Source organism: Hyla sarda, chromosome 7 (genome assembly GCF_029499605.1).
Source record: "Hyla sarda isolate aHylSar1 chromosome 7, aHylSar1.hap1, whole genome shotgun sequence".
Taxonomy (NCBI): domain Eukaryota; kingdom Metazoa; phylum Chordata; class Amphibia; order Anura; family Hylidae; genus Hyla; species Hyla sarda.
The window spans coordinates 183,385,557-183,409,002 of NC_079195.1; the positions used below are offsets into that span (position 1 = coordinate 183,385,557).

The 23,446-nt window shown below is 46.9% G+C and overlaps 2 protein-coding genes across 9 annotated transcripts in view; one reads left to right on the forward strand and one right to left on the reverse strand.

The window, feature by feature from the left end:
- LOC130282852 (pendrin-like) overlaps positions 1 to 11,013 on the reverse strand; it is a 158,217-nt gene extending 147,204 nt beyond the window's left edge. Inside the window, exon 1 of the mRNA XM_056531706.1 lies at positions 10,926 to 11,013. The gene's annotated coding sequence lies outside the window, so the exon portion shown is untranslated. The remainder of the gene's footprint in view (positions 1 to 10,925) is intronic.
- The window catches only part of STX3 (syntaxin 3), a 243,052-nt gene that overhangs the window by 154,120 nt on the left and 65,486 nt on the right, over positions 1 to 23,446 (forward strand). The window lies entirely within an intron of this gene.

Here is a 23,446-nt window from a genome sequence, read left to right on the forward strand (position 1 = left end):
CATTGGGAGCGACTCTTGAGTTTCCTTCCAGATGATAGAGAAGTCCTGGGAAACTTCATCAACGGCAGGCAATCCAGAAGAAGTGGGAATGGGGAGGGGGGGGGCAGAAGGTGAAGCTTGCCACGGGCAGAGTGTTACCAGGAAGGGGGCTATGAGGAGGCAAGATCTCAGCTTGCTTTTTGCCGAAAATATCAGAAAAATCCTGATAAGCCTTGGGAGGGACCGGTATGGGTGGAACCTCAGGAGTTAGACAAGTGGGAGCAGATGTGAGGCATCGTTTGTGACAAGAAGGACCCCAATTTTTGATCTCCCCGGTGGTCCAGTCAAGGGTAGGAGAATGACGTTGGAGCCATGGCAGACCGAGGAGGACTTCAGAGGTGCAGTTGGGCAGAACAAAAATTTTTATTTTTTCGTGATGCAGTCCAATGCTCATAAGCAGGGGATCTGTGGGGTAACGCACAGTGCATTCCAATTTTACTCTGTTGACAGAAGAAATGTAGAGCGGCTTGACGAGACGCGTAACTGGGATACTGAACCTATTAACAAAAGAGGCCAAAATAAAATTTCCTGCAGAACCAGAGTCCAAGAAGGCCACAGCTGAGAATGAGGAGTTGGCAGAAGGAGAAATCCGTACGGGCACAGAGAGACATGGAGAAGCAGAATTCACACCAAGAGACGCCACTCCCACGTGAACTGGGTGCGTGAGTTTCCCAGACGCGGAGGACGAATAGGGCAGTCCACTAGGAAATGTTCGGTACTAGCGCAGTACAGGCATAAATTTTTATCTCTACGACGAGACCTCTCTTCATGGGTCAGGCGAGACCGATCCACTTGCATAGCCTCCTCGGCGGGAGGCACAGGGGTAGATTGCAAAGGATTCCGGGAGAGAGGTGCCCAGAGATCAAGGTCCTTTTCCTGGCGGAGCTCCTGGTGTCTTTCAGAAAAACGCATGTCGATGCGGGTGGCCAAATGGATAAGTTCAGACAGGTTAGCAGGAATTTCTCGTGCGGCCAGTACATCTTTGATGTTGCTGGATAAGCCTTTCTTGAAGGTCGCGCAGAGGGTCTCTTTGTTCCAGGCTAGCTCAGAGGCGAGGGTACGAAACTGGATGGCGTATTCGCCTACAGAAGAACTCCCTTGGACTAGGTTCAGCAAAGCAGACTCGGCAGAGGAGGCCCGGGCTGGCTCCTCGAAGACACTACGGACTTCTGCGAAGAAGTACTGGACAGTGGCTGTGGCAGGATCATTGCGGTCCCAGAGCGGTGTGGCCCATGATAAGGCCTTACCAGACAGAAGACTAACTACGAAAGCCACCTTAGACCGTTCTGTGGGAAATTGGTCCGACAACATCTCCAAGTGTAGGGAACATTGAGACAGGAAACCACGGCAGAGTTTAGAGTTCCCATCAAATTTGTCTGGCAGAGACAAGCGGAGGCTAGGAGCGGCCACTCGCTGTGAAGGAAGTGCAGGAGCTGGCGGAGGAGATGGTTGCTGCTGTGGAGGCAGAAGCTGCTGTAGCATGGCGGACAACTGTGACAGCTGTTGTCCTTGTTGGGCGACCACAGTGGCGAGGTCAGCGAGACTTGGCAGTGGCACCTCAGCGGGATCCATGGCCGGATCTACTGTTAGGATTCGGCAGGCTGGAGGTGGATCCTCTGTGTCAGCGAGGGATTGGCGTGGACCGTACCGGTGGACCGGTTCTAAGTTGCTACTGGTATTCACCAGAGCCCGCCGCAAAGCGGGATGGTCTTGCTGCGGCGGTAGCAACCAGGTCGTATCCACCGGTAATGGCTCAACCTCGCTGACTGCTGAGAGTGGCGTGGGACAGGAGGACTAGACAGAGGCGAGGTCAGATGTAGCAGAAGGTCAAGGCAGGCGGCAAGGTTCGTAGTCAAGGGTAACGGCAGAAGGTCTGGTAACACTGGTAAGGCAATCACAGAAACGCTTTCACTAGGCACAAGGCAACAAGATCCGGCAATGCAGGGAAGGGGAAGTGAGGTAATATAGGCCTGGAGCAGGTGAGCTAATTACACTGATTGGGCCAGGCACCAATTAGCGGTGCACTGGTCCTTTAAATCTTAGAGAGCTGGCGCGCGCGCGCCCTAGAGAGCGGAGCCGCGTGCGCCAGGACGTGACAGCCGGGGACCGGGACAGGTAAGTAGATTGGGATGCGATCCGCGAGCGGGCGCGTCCCGCTATGCAGATCGCATCCCCGCCAGCAGTGTCAGTGCCGCGCTCCCGGTCAGCGGGTCTGACCGGGGCGCTGCAGAGAGGAGAACGCCGCGAGGGCTCCGGGGAGGAGCAGGGACCTGGGGCGCTCGGCGTAACAATATATAAAGAGAAAAAATTCCCAAGCGCTCAGAGAAGTACTAGGATTATCAATTACAGTGTCTTAAAAGTAAGGACTTACTCCACAGTGGGGGGAAGTGATATTTTACCACAGATCCCCCCTCCTTGTAGGCATATCACACAGGCTCAGGATCATAGTGATCGCAGGTATTCACCCATACGGCTTAACAGATTCCGGACCAAAGAGACCCCTGGAACAACTTAGTAGGATTTTATATTCATTTATTCAATGCGACGCGTTTCTGAGGTATTATTGGCTTACGCCACCTCCTTCATCAAGCACATAATACATAAAATACATATGGTATAAATACCTTTCCTCTGGGTCTTCTCGTGTAGCGTCTTCCGGGCGGCATCGCGCAGCATGTGACGGACTTCCGGTCGGCGCCCGATCACATGACTCCACCATGCGTTCCAGGAAACGTCATTTCCTGTAGATGGTGGAACGCAAACATGAACGGATACCGGACATTACGGAAAACCCAAAGGTCAGGTAGTACAATTATAAAAGTTATCATTAAACTCAGGGGCGGACATATCGCCTGTGCAGCCGGTTCAGCTGCACAGGGGCCCAGCGTGGGAGGGGGCCCGGCCCGCCCTCACACGCTGGGCCGGTCCTACCATCGGACCCAGTGCACAGGGCCGCCATCAGGGGGTAAACCCATACACTTGTATGGGGCCCGGAGCTTCAGGGAGGCCCGGACGTCCCTGTACTTTTTTTTTTCCGGCTAGTCAGTGAGTGACTGCGACTGTCACTCACTGACTCCTGGCTGGGTACCCGTCAGAACTATGACCGGGCCTCATAGTCTGGGGGGCCCGCAGGACTATGAGGCCCGCTCTTTCTAGGGCGCGGGCCCCTTAAGAAGTACGGCAGGGCCGGACAGGCCAGGGGCTGATGGGAGTCGACGTGCCCCGCGCAGGCACGCACGTCTACTCCAGTCACCTGACCTGTCCCGGCGCGATCTCCAGTCCAGCAGCCTCCCGACGGATCCTCCCCGTGCAGTGACACTCTGACAGGAGCAGCAGCTGCACCGAACCCCGGCAGAGTAAGTGAACGGGGTGTGTGTGTGTGTGTGTGTGTGGGGGGGGGGGTTGGATGGAGGCTATGTTGTTTGCAGACTACAATGGTGATGAGAGGTGCAGGGGAACTGGTGCTTGGGGTGTTATAGGGGTGATGAGAGGGGGGGGTTATGGGGGTAATGAGAGGTGCAGGGGGTGTTATGGGGGGATGAGAGGTGCAGGGGGTGTTATGGGGGGATGAAAGGTGCATGGGGAGGTTATGGGGGTGATGAGAGGTGCAGGGGGTTATGGGGGTAATGAGAGGTGCAGGGGGTGTTATGGGGGTAATGAGAGGTGCAGGGGGGTGTTATGGGGGGGATGAGAGGTGCAGGGGGTGTTATGGGGGGGATGAAAGGTGCATGGGGAGGTTATGGGGGTGATGAGAGGTGCAGGGGGGTTATGGGGGTGATGAGAGATGCAGGGGGGGTTATGGGGGTAATGAGAGGTGCAGGGGGGTGTTATGGGGGGGATGAGAGGTGCAGGGGGTGTTATGGGGGGATGAAAGGTGCATGGGGAGGTTATGGGGGTGATGAGAGGTGCAGGGGGGTTATGGGGGTGATGAGAGATGCAGTGGGGGTTATGGGGGTAATGAGAGGTGCAGGGGGGTGTTATGGGGGGGATGAGAGGTGCAGGGGGTGTTATGGGGGGATGAAAGGTGCATGGGGAGGTTATGGGGGTGATGAGAGGTGCAGGGGGGTTATGGGGGTGATGAGAGATGCAGGGGGGGTTATGGGGGTGATGAGAGATGCAGGGGGTGTTATGGGAGTGATGAGAGATGCAGGGGGTGTTATGGGGGTGATGAGGGGGGGGGGTGTTATGGGGTGATGAGAGGTGCAGGGGGGGTTATGGGGGTGATAAGAGGTGCAGGAGGGTGTTATGGGGGTGAAGAGAGGTGCAGGGGGTTGTTATGGGGGTGGTGAGATATGCAGGGGGCATTATAATAGTGATGAGGAGAGGTGCGGGGGTTATAATAGTGATGAGGAGAGGTGCGGGGGTTATAGTAGTGATGAGGAGAGGTGTGTGGGGGGGGTTATAGTAGTGATGAGGAGAGGTGTGTGGGGGGGTTATAGTAGTGATGAGGAGAGGTGCGGGGGTTATAGTAGTGATGAGGAGAGGTGTGGGGGGGGGTTATAGTAGTGATGAGAGGTGCCTGGGGGGGGTTATAGTAGTGATGAGGAGAGGTGTGGGGGGGTTATAGTAATGATGAGGAGAGGTGCGGGGGTGGTTATAGTAGTGTTGAGGAGAGGTTTGGCAGGGGTTATGGGGGTGATGAGAAATGATGAGGACACAGAGGATAAGAAGTATTATATTTAGTGGGTATAGTGTGTGGCAGGATTATATTTAGTGGGTACAGTGTATAGCAGTATTATATTCAGGGTACAGTGTGTGGCAGGATTATATTTAGTGGGTACAGTGTATAGCAGTATTATACTCAGGTTACAGTGTATAGCATTATTATATTCAGGGTACGGTGTGTGGCAGGATTATATTTAGTGGGCACAGTGTGTAGCAGTATTATATTCAGGGTACAGTGTATAGTATTATTATATTCAGGGTACAGTGTATAGCAGTATTATATTCAGGGTACAGTGTGTGGCAATATTATATTTAGTGGGTACAATGTGTGGCAGTATTATATTCGGAGTACAGTGTGTGGCAGTATTATATTCAGGTTACAGTGTATAGCAGTATTATATTTAGTGGGTACAGTGTACAGCAGTATTGTATTCAGGTTACAGTGTCTGGCAATATTATATTTAGGGTACAGTGTGGGGCAGTATTTTATTTAGGGTACAGTGTGTGACAGTATTTTATTTAGGGTACTGTGTGGGGCAGTATTATATTTAGTGGGTACAGTGAATAGCAGTATTATATTTAGTGGGTACAGTGTATGGCAGTATGCTATTCATGGTACAGTGTGTGGCAGGATTATATTCAGGGTACAGTGTGTGGCAGGATTATATTTAGTGGGTACAGTGTATAGCAGTATTATATTCAGGGTACAGTGTGGGGCAGTATTTTATTTAGGTTACACTTTCTGGCAAGGTTATAATGATTATTGTCTTCATGCAGAGGATGAGGATCTGCTGACAGTGAGGAGCCAATGATGTCTGCATGTCAGACTCTGCAGAGAAGATGGAGCTGGGGGAAGACCTGGTCTCTGGACGAGATGAAGAAGAAAAGAAGACGTCACTCAGGTCACTGACATCATTGTGTGTTCTTATGACTGTCCCATCAGAGCTGTAGTCACTTGTAAGTTCTGCAGTGATGATGGGTAAAACTGTGTCCAATCTGTGTCTCTTCAGCTGTTACAAAACTACAACTCCCATTGCCTGATGCTCTCCAGACATGATGGGAGTTTTAGCTTTCCAACAGCTGGAGAACCACTTCAACCGAGGTGATCGGTGGGGGTCTCAGGCCTTGAGTTGTGTAAGGGGCCCCGAAATTTCTGATGGCAGCCCTGCCAGTGCACATATGACAGGGAAACCAGTCTTGCCCAGTCACTAAACTGCTACTTACATCTGCCCATGGGGACTTCCTGGCTGAGGTGCGTGCAGTGAGTGACGTCATCGCAAGCACCTGGACGCTGACGTCCAGCGCAGAGCGTGCGATGATGTCACTTATAGCGCGCACCTCTGCCAGGAAGTCCCCATGGGCAAATGTAAGTAGTGTAGGCCAGGTAAGAGTGTGTGGGTGAGTGAGAGTGTGTGTGTGTGTGTTTGTTTGTTGGGGTTATGCTACGCTACCTTATGTGGGGAATCTATGCTACCTAATGTGGGGAATATATGCTATGCTACCTAATGTGGGGAATCTATGCTACCTAATGTGGGGAATATATGCTATGCTACCTAATGTGGGGAATCTATGCTACCTAATGTGGGGAATATATGCTATGCTACCTAATGTGGGGAATCTTTGCTACACTACCTAATGTGGGGAATATATGCTACGCTACCTAATGTGGGGAATCTATGCCATGCTACCTAATGTGGGGAATATATGCTATGCTACGCTACCTAATGTGGGGCTACGCTACCTAATGTAGGGAATCTATGCTACGCTACCTAATGTGGGGAATATATGCTGCGCTACCTAATGTGGGGAATATATGCTACGCTACCTAATGTGGGGAAATTATGCTATGTTACCTAATGTGGGGAAACTATGCAATGCTACCTAATGTGGGGAATATATGCTACCTAATGTGGGGAATCTATGCTACCTAATGTGGGGGAACTGCTGCCTATCTAATGCAGATTAATGTGAGTTGCAGTGCAATTTTATGGCATATTACTTTTTTTTGGGGGGGGGGGGGGCCCAGGCACATTCTTTGCACAGGGGCCCTCTGTTGTCTGTGTCCGCCCCTGATTAAACTAACATCATTACTCATAAAAACTACCTTCTCACCTGAGACAGCTGGAGCAGGATCTTATGAGGAGTGGGCCAAGATACCTGCAGTCTAGAGAAGACACCTTCTCACCTGAGACAGCTGGAGCAGGATCTTATGAGGAGTGGACCAAGATACCTGCAGTCTGGAGAAGACACCTTCACACCTGAGACAGCTGGAGCAGGATCTTATGAGGAATGGGCCAAGATATCTGCAGTCTGGAGAAGATACCTTCAGACCTGAGACAGCTGGAGCAGGATCTTATGAGGAGTGGACCAAGATCCCTGCAGTCTAGAGAAGACACCTTCACACCTGAGACAGCTGGAGCAGTATCTTATGAGGATTGGGCCAAGATACCTGCAGTCTAGAGAAGACACCTTCACACCTGAGATATCTGGAGCAGGATTTTATGAGGATTGGGCCAAGATACCTGCAGTCTGAAGAAGACACCTTCACACCTGAGACAGCTGGAGCAGGGTCTTATGAGGAGTGGGCCAAGATACCTGCAGTCTGGAGAAGACACCTTCACACCTGAGACATCTGGAGCAGTATCTTATGAGGAGTGTAGCCAAGACACTTGCAGTCTGGAGAAGATACCTTCACACCTGAGACATCAGGAGCAGGATCTTATGAGGAATGGGCCAAGATACCTGTAGTCTGAAGAAGACGCCTTCACACCTGAGAAAGCTGGAGCAGTATCTTATGAGGAATGGGCCAAGATACCTGCAGTCTGGAGAAGCCACCTTCACACCTGAGACATCTTGAGCAGGATCTCATGAGGAGTGGACCAATATACCTGCAGTCTGGAGAAGACACCTTCACACCTGAGACATCTGGAGCAGGATCTCATGAGGAGTGGGCCAAGATACCTGCAGTCTGGAGAAGACAACTTCTCTCCTGAGACATCTGGAGCAGTATCTTATGAGGAGTGGGCCAAGATACCTGCAGTCTAGAGAAGACACCTTCACACCTGAGACAGATGGAGCAGTATCTTATGAGGAATGGGCCAAGATACCTGCAGTCTGGAGAAGATACCTTCACACCTGAGACATCTGGAGCAGGATCTCATGAGGAGTGGACCAAGATACATGCAGTCTAGAGAAGACAACTTCACACCTGAGACAGCTGGAGCAGTATCTTATGAGGATTGGGCCAAGATACCTGCAGTCTAGAGAAGACACCTTCACACCTGAGACATCTGGAGCAGGATTTTATGAGGATTGGGCCAAGATACCTGCAGTCTGAAGAAGACACCTTCACACCTGAGACAGCTGGAGCAGGGTCTTATGAGGAGTGGGCCAAGATACCTGCAGTCTGGAGAAGACACCTTCACACCTGAGACATCTGGAGCAGTATCTTATGAGGAGTGTAGCCAAGACACTTGCAGTCTGGAGAAGATACCTTCACACTTGAGACATCAGGAGCAGGATCTTATGAGGAATGGGCCAAGATACCTGTAGTCTGAAGAAGACGCCTTCACACCTGAGAAAGCTGGAGCAGTATCTTATGAGGAATGGGCCAAGATACCTGCAGTCTGGAGAAGCCACCTTCACACCTGAGACATCTGGAGCAGGATCTCATGAGGAGTGGACCAATATACCTGCAGTCTGGAGAAGACACCTTCACACCTGAGACATCTGGAGCAGGATCTCATGAGGAGTGGGCCAAGATACCTGCAGTCTGGAGAAGACAACTTCTCTCCTGAGACATCTGGAGCAGTATCTTATGAGGAGTGGGCCAAGATACCTGCAGTCTAGAGAAGACACCTTCACACCTGAGACAGATGGAGAAGTATCTTATGAGGAATGGGCCAAGATACCTGCAGTCTGGAGAAGATACCTTCACACCTGAGACATCTGGAGCAGGATCTCATGAGGAGTGGACCAAGATACCTGCAGTCTAGAGAAGACACCTTCACACCTGAGACAGCTGGAGCAGTATCTTATGAGGATTGGGCCAAGATACCTGCAGTCTAGAGAAGACACCTTCACACCTGAGACATCTGGAGCAGGATCTTATGAGGATTGGGCCAAGATACCTGCAGTCTGGAGAAGACTCCTTCACACCTGAGACAGCTGGAGCAGGGTCTTATGAGGAGTGGGCCAAGATACCTGCAGTCTGGAGAAGACACCTTCACACCTGAGACATCTGGAGCAGTATCTTATGAGGAGTGTAGCCAAGACACTTGCAGTCTGGAGAAGATACCTTCACACCTGAGACATCTGGAGCAGGCTCTTACGAGGAATGGGCCATGATACCTGTAGTTTGAAGAAGACACCTTCACACCTGAGAAAGCTGGAGCAGTATCTTATGAGGAATGGGCCAAGATACCTTCAGTCTGGAGAAGCCACCTTCTCACCTGAGACATCTGGAGCAGGATCTTATGAGGAGTGGGCCAAGATACCTGCAGTCTAGAGAAGACAACTTCACACCTGAGACAGATGGAGCAGTATCTTATGAGGAATGGGCCAAGATACCTGCAGTCTGGAGAAGACACCTTCACACCTGAGACATCTGGAGCAGGATCTTATGAGGAGTGGGCCAAGATACCTGCAGTCTAGAGAAGACACCTTGACAACTGAGACAGATGGAACAGTATCTTATGAGGAATGGGCCAAGATACCTGCAGTCTGGAGAAGACATCTGGAGCAGTATCTTATGAGTTGTGGAGCCAAGATACCTGCAGTCTGGAGAAGATACCTTCACACCTGAGACATCTAGAGCAGGATCTTATGAGGAGTGGACCAAGATACCTGCAGTCTGGAGAAGACACCTTCACACCTGAGACATCTGGAGCAGGATCGCATGAGGAGTGAGCCAAGATACCTGCAGTCTGGAGAAGACACTCAGCGTTCGGAACATTTTTGCAGTGGAGTACCCCTTTAATGCCCAGACATCTTTATGCTCTATAGAAAGATAAGCTCCTCATAGTAGCTGACACTGTTGTCCCTAAAAACAATAGATCCACACACTGCACCACTACATATAATACTGCCACATACTGTGCCCCTTAATATAATACTGCTACACACCACTATGCCCTGAATATAATACTGCCACACACTGCCTCCCTGAATTTAACCCTGCAACACACTGCACACCTGAATATAATACTGCCACACACTGCCTCCCTGAATATAACCCTGCCACACACTGTTTCTTCTCAGTTCACCTGTCACTCTTCAGACTCCTGTGACCTCCCCTTGTGGGTACCGTTCTGTTAAAGACAGAAAACCCGCAATGCTCCCTGAAATAACTTGAAACTGACAAAATGAATACATTTTTACTGAAAATTAACTAATAAAAATCAGACATTACTTCTGAATTGTGATTCAACTGAATTATAAAAAAAAAACACAAAAAAATAAAACTAATCTGGACAGAAATTATGGTATCTGAACTTAATATTTTGTTGCACAACCATTTGAGGCGCTGTTGGTAGGCAAATGGCTTCTCACCGCTTCCCACAGGGAAAACCGGCTGAATCACATTATACTCAGTCCATAGTCCCTGAAAAAGTCATTGATCAGTGGCAGATGTAAGAAGAGATGTAAAATAGATGGGTAGGCCAAGATAGCCCAAGGTCAGTATTAGGAAGACAAGAAACAGAACAGAAGCCAAAAACTGGAAGCATAAAAATTAAGATACTGGGGGAGATTTATGAAAATCTGTCCAGAGGAAAAGTTGCTGAGTTGCCCATAGCAACCAATTAGATTGCTTCTTTCATTTTTCAGAGGCCTTTTCAAAAATGAAAGAAGCGATCTGATTGGTTGCTACGGGCAACTCAACATCTTTTCCCCTGGAAAGGTTTTAATAAATCTCCCCCACTATGTAATCAAAACATAGAGGGAGGTCTGATTACATAAAAAGTTGCAATTTTTGGTGCAAGCCTAGAAGTCTATGGACGGATTTCTCGGCCGACCACTTCCCCAGCTAGACAAGTTGCTTTTAATGACTAACACTTTAAGTGGACACTGCCAGATATAAAAACTTTTTATATGTTGTACATATTGGCAAAACATTAATATTTCTAATATACTTCATAAGAACATTTTATTTCCTTTTTTATAAAAATCATGGCTTATAAAATAATGGCTTATAAAAAAAATTCCACTAGGAGTCTCCATACCATCCAGAGCATAATCCTATCTGGCTGCAGCATCATCTTTGTCCTAGCTGAGACACAGGATGGGACAAATTCCAGTAAGTGAGGGCAGGACTAGCTCTCCTCTGTGTTTCCTCTTGTCCTATTAGACTCCTGTCTGAAAACAAAGAGGAAAGAGTTACAGAGCAGCCTGCAGTGACTGGATGAAGAGACCAGCACAGCACAGCAGACTCAGGGAGAAAAATTTGTCATACAGAGTGAGGACGCGCCCCCTCCAAAGCACAGGATGAGAAACCAAGTGATTAACAGATAGAATGTATTTGTGAAAGGAATATATGTGCTAGACACATAAAAAATATGTACATGATCAGGATTTTTTGTGTGGGATATGATAGGTACTCTTTAACCCCTTAAGGACTCAGCCCATTTTCACCTTAACCCTTTAACGACGCTGGACGTAAATGTATGTCCTGGTAAGCTGGTACTTAACGCACCAGGACATACATTTACGTCCTATTCATAACAGCGAGCATCGGAGCGATGCTCGGATCAGGCGCAGCAGGTCCCGGCTGCTGATAGCAGCCAGGGACCCACCGGTAATGGCGGACATCCACGATCGCGTGGATGTCTGCCATTAACCCCTCAGATGCCGTGATCAATACAGATCACGGCATCTGAAGCATCGCGGTCACTAAAATGGAAGCAGCGCTGCCGTGGCGATCCGATCATCCGGAACGGCAGACGTTGGTCCCCTCACCTGCCTCCACTACCTTCCACGGGTCTTCTGCTCAGGTCTGCGATCGAGCAGACCAGAGCAGAAGATGACCAATAATAATGATCAGTGCTATGTCCTATGCATAGCACTGAACAGTATTAGCAATCAAATGATTGCTATAAATAGTCCCCTATGGGGACTATTTAAGTGTAAAAAAAAAAAAAAAGTAAAAAAAAAGTAAAAATAAAAAAGTAAAAAAAATATGAAAACCCCCCTCCCCCAATAAAAACGTAAATTGTCTCATTTTCCCTATGTCACCCCAAAAAAGTGTAAAACAAATATTTTATATACATATTTGGAATCGCCGCATGTGTAAAAATCCCAACTATTAAAATAAAATATTAAGGATACCTTACGGTGAACGGCGTGAACGTAAAAAAAATTAAAATAAAAAAAGTCCAAAATAGCTGCTTTTTTTTAAATAACATTTTATTTAAAAAAATTCATTAAAAAAGTATTAAAAGTTTTATATGAGCAAATATGGTATCAATAAAAAGTACAGATCACGGCGCAAAAAAATGAGCCCTCATACCGCTGCTTATACGGAAAAATGAAAAAGTTATAGGTCTTCAAAATAGGGGGATTTTAAACGTACTAATTTGGTTATAAAGTTTACGATTTTTTTTTATCGCAACAGTAATAGAAAAGTATATTTTCCTGGTATCATTTTAATCGTATTGACCCAAAGAATAAAGAGCACATGTCATTTTTACCATAAATTGTACGGCGTGAAAACAAAACCTTCCACAATTTGCAAAATTGTGGTTTTCTTTTTAATTTCCCCACACAAATAGTATTTTTTTGGTTGCACCATACATTTTATGGTAAAGTGAGTGATTGCATGACAACGGACAACTGGTCGCGCAAAAAACAAGCCCTCATTCTAGTCTGTGGATGAAAATATGAGTTATGATTTTTTGAAGGCGAGGAGGAAGAAACAAAAACTTAAAAATAAAACTGTCTGCATCCTTAAGGCCCAAATGGGCTGAAACCTTAAGGTAGTTAAGGACACAGCCAATTTTATTTTTGCGTTTTTGTTTTTTCCTCCTCGCCTTCTAAAATTCATAACTTTTTTTCCATTCCCAGACCCAAATGAAGGCTTGTTTTTTGTGTGACCAGTTGTACTTTGTAATGACATAACTCATTTTACCCTAAAATGAAAGGAAATTTAAACAAAAATCATAATTTTGCTAATTTGGGGGGTTTTGTTTTCGCACTGTAGACTTTACGGTAAAAATTACATGTTTTCTTTATTCTCTGGGTCAATACGATTAAAATGATACCGATGGTTACATACATTTCTATTATTGTACTGCTTTTAAAAAATCTCTAACTTTTTTTTTACAAAATCAGTATGTTTAAAATTGCCCTATTTTGACCACCTCCAACTTATTATTTTTCCGTATTCAGGGATATGTGATTGCTCATTTTTTTTGCGCCATGATCTGTAGTTTGTTTTGGTACCATGTTTGCGTATATGTGACTTTTTGATCACTTTTTATAAAAAAAATTTGCAGTTTGGTGTGATAAAAAGTAGAAATTTTTTTTTATTTAATTTTTTTTATGTTTACGCCGTTCGCCGTAGGGGATCATTAACATTATATTTTTATAGTTTGGACATTTACACACGCAACAATACCAAATATGTTTATTATTTATCTTTTTTTTATGCTTTTTTGTATTAATATGGGGAAAAGGGATGATTTAAAACTTTCTTGGGGGGGACTTTTTCAAAAAAAATTTCAATTTTTTAAAAACTTTTTTTACATTTATTTTACACTTTTTTTTTAGTCCCCATCGGGGACTATTTATAGCAATCATTAGATTTCTAATACTCTCCAGTGCTATGCATAGGGCATAGCACTGATCAGTATTATTGGCGATCTTCTGCTCTGGTCAGCTGGAAGGCAGATCAGTGCAGAAGATGCCGGGAAATGGACGGAGGCAGGTGAGGGGACCTCCGTCCGCCATCATGGCTGATCTGATCCCCGCGTCAGTGCCGCGGGCGATCAGATCAGCCATTATAAGTGCCGCACTGCCGCAGATGCCGTGATCTGTATTGAAGTCTGCCATTACAGCGCAATCACTGAAGTCCGCCATTACAGGCGGGTCCGCGGCTGCTGACAGCTGCCGGGACCCACTGGGAATTAAGCGAGCGCAGCTCCTGCGATCGTGTCACAGCGGTGCCGTAAATGTACGGTACTGTGCGTTATGCAGCGCTGTACATTTACAACGCATGTCCCGTGTATTAGGCTGTTGTGCTGGCTATCTTTCTTTTTTCTTGTATGTACAATTCAGGGGGAAATGGCACCCTCTTTAGCTGTGCACCCATCCCCCTTTTTCACAGGTGGAGTTTTAAATGGATCCAGCATGTCACCCAGTCAGAGGCTATATGCCCAGCAGAGGTGAGTTGATAGTTGAGCGTTAGGCTCAGAATTTGTGCTAGGGTCCCATCCTAAATGAGGCCACCTCCCCGTGGTGGATGGGGGACACATTTTGATCAAAAAGTGAGCTAAGAGCCTCAATTTTTTGACCAATATGTGATGCTGCTATCCTCTTTTTTTGTATACTATGTCCTTAAGGGGTCAAGTATATTTTTTGTTGGTGTTCATACTCTTGTTGGTGTACTTATACTTACTATTCAAGGTGACATTCAGGCTAACATGAGCGTCACTCAGCATCTGGGCTGACACGTACCCAGTCACTTCAGGAAATGGAGCTCTTGTACGTTTCCTTGGCTAATCTGCTTATCTGAACAGAAAGACATTTGGCCAAATGGTGACCGGAGTCCAGGAAGCGACTTCATAACAGGAAATTGGAAGCTGAATCAGGAACTTTTGCTTAATGCAATGTTATTGTGTAACTATGACCGGACATTATAATATCATCACACTGGAGTTGTGACAGACTAAAGGGCAATTCACTCATGACTGATATCCACATTATTGGCATAGTATTCATTCCTAGTTTCATGGAACATTCGTACTTTATAAAGACTGATTTATCAATTACATATTTTATTCATTTCAATTGTTATCCTATGAAAAAGTGTGTAAGAGAATATACAGTTATATTTCTTAATTTAAAAAAATTATCATATTTGCATACTGACCTGCTAAGTATTGCTATAATACTGCCACCTTCAAGGTCAGAGTATGATATAATGCTCTGGTGGACTCAAAAGAAGGGCCCCCATAAGGTCATGTATAAGACAGTGCTATTTTAGACATTACACTTTTGCCAATCATTTGAGCCTCTTGGGTCTATTTTGTTTAGGATGCACTCTAAAATAGTGAAGCTGAAAAATACTGTATATTAATGTATGATAATGGGAAACGTTTCAACCCCAAAGAGGTTTTTCAAAGAAGAGTATTGATCACATATGTTCCACTAAGGGCCCTATCACATAGGACAATTAACTGCATGACAGGACAATACTGTCCTCTGTTATAGGGCCAGTGATCAGCTGACAAATGGGCAAATTGCTTATTTGTTGGCTGATCAGGTAGTTTTGAACAGTTGGACAACCATAGTACGTTGGCTGCATATCTACCAAGAAATAAGGGATGTGCGGCCAATGGCTGATTGCAGTAAAGGGCCACACAAGGGCCTCCCTACCTGGTTACAGGATCAGCACTCATTTACAGTGCAGGGCCGAGCCATACACGAGGACCCTAAGGTCTTCTGTTTAGCCTCCAGGCTCTGGGAAGGAGGGTCTGGAAAAAAAAAATTACAGATTAATTGGTAGTTTTTAATAGTTTTCAAAAATAAATCGGTTTTGTAAAAAAAAAAGAAGCAAAGTGTCGCAAATAGTAAATCTGGGCCATTGTAAGCAGGGCCACTGCAAAATGTATGATACCATCTGCTTCTGGCTCTGATAACTGTATATGTGTGGGCACTGTGGCCCTGGCAAACAGAGTCAGGTGTCACGACCCCTCCCATAGACATGAATGGAGGGGCGTGGCGTGACGGCACTAGGGGGCGTGGGGTCACGTCCCCATGTAGGAGGCAGTGCATGGCACAGAATGACAGGGGCTGCAACGAGATTGCGGGAGTCCCCAGCGGTGGGACCCCTGCGATAATACATCTTATCCCCTATCCTAGGGGATAAGATGTATAAAGCCAGAATACCCCTTTAATCCCTCAGTGTGCATGTTCTCAAGGTGCATTGGATAGACCAGTCTGTTTGGCTAAAGCACAAGAGGCTGTTTATTTATCATGTAAATCTTTCCTAGCGTGTAGGCTATGGAAAATCCCCTTAAGGAGTCGACAGAGACTGATCTGCACATTGGAGCGTGGCGTTACCCAAGTGTCAGTATATACTACATTATGGACACGTAGTATAATTTTGTGAACTTATATTTCTATCAGGCAGGACTGCTTAGCAGTAAAGCCACTTCACTGGCGATACACAACTGCGTCTGGATTTGTCGGAAGTAGTAATGTGTAGCCTCATGGGCCCACAAGAAAGACTAAATCAAGTTTGTTAAACTGCTTGTAGCATTGGGTGCCAGATCCCAATGTTGTTTTTACTTTGTTGCTTCACTTTCAGTTACTGGGATCAAACTATTTGGTAGACCTTCTGTACATTTTCCTGAATAGTCATATGGCCATGAACTTTATTTCAAAAAGGGACAGTGAATGCTAGGCTCAGGTGGATGTGAAAAGGAGGAGGCCAAGGGGGCATGGATCAGGCTCAGGTGGATTTGAAATGGAGGCCAAGGGGGCATGGATCAGGCTCAGGGGAATGTGAACAGGAGGAGGCCAAGGGGCATAAATCAGGTTTAGGGGGTGTGAGTGAGGACTGAGGAGTCATTCGCAGGGGGTATTAATATGAGGCCAAAGGGACATAATAAAGCAGGCTCACATTCACTTGAGTTTTTTAAACCAAGTTTCAAGAATTTTACCATTTTTTAGAGGGCCTGCGGGCAGGAAAGTAAAGGTTTTTATTTTATTTAGTTATCCCAGCCTGACCACATTAAAAAAACAAAGTACATAAAATGCCAGCTTACACCTTTAATTGTTCAATGGGCATACGACAAAAGGTTGAATGGTAATTTATAATACATCATCCATGCCCCCTTTGACCCGGGGCCAAAGCCTGTTTATAACAGCTGAACTGGCATTCCCATCTCCCAGCATTGTTATAGTTTAACCATGTTAATAAATAAGCCTCGTTCAGCTCCCACTGCATGGAAATATTTGTTAATTCCATTCCACACTGAAGCCTAAGACACTTTAGTGTATCCTGCCACAAAGGGCAGGGCCACATATGACCCTCGACTGGACAGATACGCACTTACAAACAGCTCTATTGCTGTACAGTAACATTCCCTTAGACTGGGATTATAAACCATTATTACTGTGATAAAAGCCAGAAGCCAAATGTCCAGGTAGACATTTAGAGGATATTTCCCAGTGTAAGTGAGGACACCTCCGATAGGTGCTATTTATAATTATTAAATGGCTGTGTTGAAGTTTTTTTTTTTTCTTAAACAGAAAGGAATAGCATACCAGTAGATAAACCTTTATTCAGTGATAATGAGGAACCCTCCCAATTACTAGGATGAAAAGGTCTCAGCCCTTTTGGCATTTTCTCTGCACAAAGTCTTAAGTTGCAATAACAGCTGTACAATAATTATGCAGTGCATGGTACATTCCAAAGAAGACATTAGTTCTAGTGATCATGGCGGGTCCGAGTGGTTGAATCTCTAGCAGTCAGTAATTTATGGCAAATATTAGTGATATTCTATGTATGGAGGAACATTTTATGTAATGGAGTTGTAACACTCATGGAGGTAGTGGATCCTCTGTACCTGTGTGGAAGATGACGTGGGCCGTACCAGGGAGCGGAGTCTAAGGTGCTGCTGGTGTACACCAGTGCTCGCCACAAAGCGGGATGGACTTGCTGCGGCAGGCAGCACCCAGGTCGCTACCCCTGGTACGACTCATCCACACAGGCTGCTGACATGAAACGTAGCACTGAAAGGATGAGGCAACTCATCAGGACTTGCAAAAGGTCAGGACAGGTGGAACAGATGCGTGGTCAGGAAACGTAACAGGAGGTCAACAAGCAGGTGGCACAGGGGCAAGGTCACGGATCGGAAGGTCAGAACACAGGTTAGGCTATACACAGTAACGTTTTCTCTTGGGCACAGGGTGCATAAAGATCCGGCACAGGAAATAGGAAGTGCTGACACTTATAGAGTCAGTACAGGTGAAAAACAATTAAGGGCGTAGTGGCCCTTTAAATGACAGAGTACTGGTGCACGGGTGCCCCAGGAGTCGGAGCCACGTTCACAAGGGAACAGAACCAGCGGAGAGGCCAGCAGGTGCCAGGGGTAAGTGACAGCTCAAGATTTGCATGCAGGCGCGTCCTGTGATGCGAATCCCGGACCTGCCAGAGGAAGGTCATGGCAAAGAGTGAGTGGCCGGAGCACTCGCCGCAACAGTACCCCCCCCTTTTAATCTCCCCCTCTTTTTGGGTCTTAATAAATTTCATAGCAAATCACAGTCCAGATTATTCTCCTATGGCTCCCATGACCTCTCCTCAAGACCAAACCCCTTCTAGTCAACTAAAAAAAATTGTTTCCTCCTTACGGTTTTAGTCGACAAAAGATTAAAGACAACTGGTTTGAGGAGGGAGACATGAAAAGAATTCTGGATACGTAAGGAGGCAGACATACAGAGCTTGTAAGACACAGGATTGATTCTGTGCAAAACCTCAAACAGTCCCAGGAATCAAGGACCCAACTTGTAACTGGGAACCCTAAAATGAAAATAGTTAGAGGAGACCCAGACCTTGTCACTAGGAGAGAAAGTTGGAGGAGGTCTTCTCTTCTTATCAGCTTGGGATTTCATACGGGAAGAGGCGCGAATCAAAGAGCGGGTCTCCTGCCAGATGGACATAAGATCCCATATTTGATCATCAACAGCTGGCACTCCAGAAGAGTCTGGAAGAGGAATATGAGGAAGATGTCCATAGACCACAAAAAATGGAGATGTCTTTGTGGATGTCTTTGTGATTGTAAAAAAACCAAGGCAAAAGATCAACCCAATCATCCTGTTGAGACGGGACAAAATGACGAAGATAGTCTCAAAGGATCTGGTTCACTCTCTCCACAGAGGAAAAGTCCAGCTTGATGTTAAGACTGAAACAGAGAGCACGCCAGAACTTTGAAACGAATTGTACTTCACGATGTAAATCGGAAGGCCATGGAGGCGAAAAATATGTTGAAGAAAATGTTTTGCCAGCTGTGGAGCAGATGGAAGACCTGGTAAAGGAATGAAATGAGCCATCTTAGAGAATCGATCGACCACCACCACCTGACACCACCTGACACCATTATTACAGGAAGATGGAAGATCTGTAATTAAGTTCATAGCTATGTGAGACCAAGGAGTTTCCAGGGCAAAGGTTGTAAGAGACCCACTGGTTTCTGTTGTGGAGTTTTATCGCAGGCACAGGTAACACAGGAACGAACAAAATCTGTGACATCGCGTTCAAGGTGTGGCCACCAGTCTAGCCTGCCAAGGGTTTAGTCATGAGCAGACTGGAGATATAGGAGATTCTTATGGTCTGAATAGATGCTGACCGGGTGAGAAGATCCTTCTAATAAATGTCTCCACTCTTCCAAGGAAAGCTTAATAGCAAGGAGTTCCCGATCTCCAATAGAATAGTTCCTCTTAGCAGGCGAGAAAGTCTTGGAGAAGAAGCCACAGGTTACAATCTTGCCCTTGAAGGTTTTCTAAGTTAAAATAGCTCCTACACCCATGGATGAAGCGTCTACCTCCAAAGAGAAGGGTTTCTCTGGATCTGGTCTTGAGAGAAGCAGAGACAAATGCAGACTTTAAGCGAGTGAAGGCCTCTTCGGCCTCAGGAGGCCAAGACTTGGGGTTACAGTTCTTTTTACTAAGAGCCACAAGCAGGGCAACCAACAAAGAAAAATGTGGGATGAACTGACTATAATAATTGGCAAACCCAAGAAAGCGTTGAATAGCCCAGAGAGCACACGGAGGGTTTCTTAACTGCCCACCCAGCTGATCTCTAGCTGAGCCCGTGCAGCCTGCAGGACGGGGCTGCCAACTTTTCCTGGCCAGCAGAGCGAGGCAGAGAAAGTTCCTGTGCGCCCTTTCGCACCATTCAGGTATATAGCAGTGCAGCTGCAGGGGACTGCACCAGCACTCAGGACTAAAGCAGCCCTGGGACCTATAAGGGTCGACCACCCTGCCTTGACCTGCTACAGCCACGCTACAGAGAAGACCGGTCAGTCTCTTCCCCAACCTAGGTCACGTGTACCCTATATATGTAGTGAGGATGCAGGATCCCTCCACTATACCTCCCCCTGGCTAAAGTGTGCCCTCTGCCTCTCCTGCCTTCCTTCTGATCTCCAGGACTTTAGTGAAAGTGATCTGCCCAAAGCTCTGGGACTCAAGCACAAATGCAGGGTGAAGAGGGCCCATCGAGTGGGACGGCCACAGACGTCACCTTCTCATTCTCGGCAGTCTGAAGACGCCTGCCCCTGACAAGTTATCTTCAAATTATTGGATTACAATGACAAAGTGGAACTCCTGAGGGTTTATAGAAAGTGCTCTTCCCCGCTTACTTTCCGCAACAAGAAGCTGTTGATCTTCAAGGACTTCTCTGCTGATGTTGCTAAGCGGCGGAGGGCTTATGGTAAAGTCTGCACTGAACTGTTCAAAGCGAAGAAACATTAACAGCTCCAGTGTCCAGCTACTTTGAAAGTGTTCGTCCGGATGGATCCTCCTCTTCCTATCAGACTCCGGCCGTGGCGGAGGCTGCCCTGCAGGAACTCCTGAGAGACTCATCTCGCCTTACCCGCTCTCCCTCTCATCACTCTCTACCACCCAGAGACCGGGGTGACACATCTCATCTCTCTTCACAACACAGAAGCAGCTGTATGAGATCTCCTGGTGACTCCAGGAAACGGTGCAAGTCAATGGGAAGGCATAGCAGAAGCAGCTGATCATCCTCTCCAGACTATCGTTTTGGCTTTTTCTACCTGTCTTCCTTCATCTCAGTTACAGGGAGGATTTATCATTTACCGTTTATAGGTGGTTTCAGTTGCTGTAGAATTTTCATGCAGTTATTTACTACTATGTTCTTAATATCCAGGGGCAGGATTACTGTCATCTGCTGTTGAGTATAATGACCCTTTACTGTTCTGCTGCTATACTGATGCACTGTTTTTGTGTACAATTTAACCTAATGTTGTTACTTTCTTTTCTTCAACAATGCGATTGCCGATTTCATTTCGAACGCCACACAGCATAGCTCTCATGTCCCTCTATATCACTGGTCCAGCTTCCTCAAACAAGTCAGGGTGGGTGGGGACCGGCTGCTTTTTCTTTGCCAGCAGTCTCCCAGCGGCTCTCAGGAACAGGGTTCCTTTCACACCTTTTGCTTTTCTGCTCTTATTATTGTATGTTTCCCTCTGACGACCCAACCACCCCCTTTTTTTTTTATTTTTTTTTTATCTCTGTTACTGCACTTAACCCTGGCCTGTTGGACATGCCTTGTAGGGGGTCTGGGGTGGGAGTTCTGGCTACCCACATGCCTGAAAAAAGTGGAGTCCATCACCCAATTCACGACCGCCCTTATTCTATTCTGGGGATCGGTCTATCTAGGGGTTTTAATGTTTCTGTTACTGTTCTATTTTTGGTTACCTCTGTTGGCTTTTATGTTTTGGTCTTTCTTTCTCCTCCCCCCACGGCTCTCTCATGGTCTATGGACCGCTTTTGTTCTAGACCTCATTTTGAATAACCGATCCCCTCGGCTGGCTCCTCCTATTCTTTCTTTCCATGTTCTGCTTATACCAATTCCACCCCCTCCTCCTTGACATTTTTTTTTATCTACCCCTTGTCTGGTCTGCTCCTTTGCTCCTACTCCTTACTCTCAGAGGGGTTTTCTTTCAACATGTGTAAGATTGTGACGTTAAATGTTAATGGCCTGCGCTCTCCACTGAAGCGCATGAAAATTCTGCGTTTCCTGAAACGCCTGCGTCCAGACATAGTTCTCCTTCAGGAGACTCATCTAACGGAACAGGATTTTCAGAGAATGCAGAAGTTATTGGTGGGTAAGGTAATGGGCAATCCAGTGATAGAAGGCAAATCTGGAGTGTTAATGTTGATTAATAAGTCCTTCCCTCACCATATACTCTCACATGACAGAGATGATGAAGGATGCTTCTCACATCTGCAACTAGTTCATAATGGTACCCCGTACCACATTTATAATCTCTATGCTCCTAATGGTGATAATTCTTCCTTCTTCCGCTCTTTAGCAGCCTCAGTTAACAGCACTAACAGACCGCTGAGCCCCAAGGGTTCTGATTCTGTCCGGTTTCCATCTTATCTAAGGAAAGATGAATCCTTCCTGGGCCTTCTCAAGAGGTGGTGGCTGGAATTCCAGACAGACAACACATCCAATGTAGACAATCTCTGCCATTACTGGGAAAAAGCAAAAGTTGTGCTTTGGGGTAATATTATGTCTTATAGCAACACAGCTAAATGAAAAACCTTGGAGGGTTACGCTAAGGCGAGCTCAACTTTAGTGGAGGGGTATAAAATAGGCCCGGTGGCCTGCACAAACGGCCCACACAGACCGACTGGTGCCCGCGACAATCAAGCCTTAAACTCCCGGCCTGCGGGCCATTTGTGGCCTGCGGAACGAAAGTTTGCGGTATGTGAAATTTGTATTGCCCGACGCCCGGGACATGCAGTTCCGGACGCTGAGCAGGTAACTTCTTCAGGCATTTAACCCTGCTTCAGGTGAGCAGCGCTAAATACTGGAAGACTTCACTTACCCTGCCCTCCTCCCCCAGTCTTCGGTTGGCCGGCCCGAGTCTGATGAGGGACGTTGCGCATGTGACGTCCCTCCGCAGACCGGCGCAGTACGTCAGTGACGTCACTCGTCAGGCCGCCAGCGGAGAGGAGAAGTGCAGCGCAGGACAGGTAAGTGTGTCTATATGCGTGTGTGTCTGTCTGTGTGAGAGAGTTGCTCGGGCACCGTATGGTACAGGGGGAGGGGGGGGGGTGTGCATGCACAGAAAAGGGCAAATTATATGTGAGGGGCACAGGACAGGGGCATTATATGTGAGGGGTACAGGACAGGGGGGCATTATATGTGAGGGGCACAGGACAGGGGGTATTATATGTGAGGGGCACAGAATAGGGGGTATTATATATGAGGGGTACATGACAGGGGGGCATTATATGTGAGGGGCACAGGACAGGGGGTATTATATGTGATGGGCACAGGACAGGGGGCATTATTTGTGAGGGGCACATGTCAGGGGCCATTATATGTGAGGGGCACATGACAGGGCCCCCCCCTGTCATGTGCCCATATAATGTACCTATAATGCCCCCTGACAATTGCCCCTTACTTATAATGCCCCTCTGTCCTGTGCCCCTTACATATAATGCCCCATGTCCTGTGCCCCTCACATATATTGCCCCCTGAGGGGGCAGGACATGGGGCATTATATGTGAGGGGAACATATAAATACTTTCAGCACCAGGCCCATGATACTCTTAATCTGGCCCTGAATGCACGACCCACATTCCATTAACAATGTCTTCGGCTCCTATTACTCTGTGCTTTATTCATCTCCTCCCACTCCTACTGATGAGGGAATGAGGTTCTTGGAGGGATTATCATTACCATCCCTATCTGATGAACAGCGTCAGGAACTCAATGCAGATGTAACTTCGGAGGAAGTAGTTAATTGTATACGCTCCCTGGCGA